This window comes from Syngnathus scovelli, unplaced genomic scaffold, assembly GCF_024217435.2.
Source record: "Syngnathus scovelli strain Florida unplaced genomic scaffold, RoL_Ssco_1.2 HiC_scaffold_322, whole genome shotgun sequence".
Lineage (NCBI taxonomy): Eukaryota > Metazoa > Chordata > Actinopteri > Syngnathiformes > Syngnathidae > Syngnathus > Syngnathus scovelli.
This window is the reverse complement of record NW_026061415.1, coordinates 1,450-2,500: the sequence shown is the minus strand read 5'-3', so window position 1 is coordinate 2,500 and position 1,051 is coordinate 1,450.

The following is a 1,051-nucleotide window of genomic DNA, read 5'->3' as shown; positions in this document are numbered from 1 at the left end:
GCCGGTACCTCCCACCTTGGATGACCCACTACCCTTGACGGGCCCATTCGCAGATTTTTGCCCGGCCTGTGTTTAAGGAGGCGGCCGGTACCTCCCACCTTGGATGACCCACTACCCTTGACGGGCCCATTCGCAGATTTTTGCCCGGCCTGTGTTTAGGGAGGCGACCGGTCCTCCGTAGCTTGATCGGATTTCCCTTCCGGCCTGTGTTTAAGGAGGCGGCCGGTCCTCCGTAGCTTGACCGGATTTCCCTTCCAGCCTGTGTTTAAGGAGGCGGCTGGTCCTCCCCGGTCGGTTGCCAAGCGACCGGGACCCGCAAGTGGGCAGGAACCGTCCACCCAACGCCGGCGAGCCGGGGCCGGTGGGGGCCCTACCAAGGCGGGTCTAACTTCAGGCGGTGCAAACGGGGGAGGGGGGTAAGGACGGCTGCCGGGAGCAGACAGCCGTCCCCGGGAGGGGGTAGTAGCTTCGCGGCGGCCGCCGGGAGCAGACGGCCGTCCGCGCATTCTGCCAATGCCTGTAGGACTTTGAATATTTCACAGCCGTGCCGTGGCACTTAGAAAATTTTTCAGAGACGTGGCACTTAGAAAGTTTTTCAGAGATGTGGCACTTTGAAAGTTTTTGAGAGATGTGGCACTTAGAAATTTTTTGAGAGATGTGGCACTTAGAAATTTTTTGAGAGATGTGGCACTTAGAAATTTTTTGAGAGATGTGGCACTTTGAAAATTTTTGAGAAATGTGGCACTTAGAAAATTTTCTCTCTCTCTCTGGAAGTGCCGTGCCTTCTTCAGTTCTGCTATCCGAGCAGGGGACGCTTGCTGGCGGCCGTTACCAGCGCTCGGACCAGGCCCAATTGATTTGCATGGAAAACAATTGCGTCCCCCATGCTCGTTCTGACTATATTTTGCGAAAGGGGGGTAAAGTGATGAGTACACTAAGTGGGGGGACCAACCCATGTACTCTAGAAAAAGTACATGGGTTGACAAAAGACCAGTTGGTAATGCACCCCTGGTACCCAAACCCCTGGTACCTTTAGGCACTTAGAAAAAAT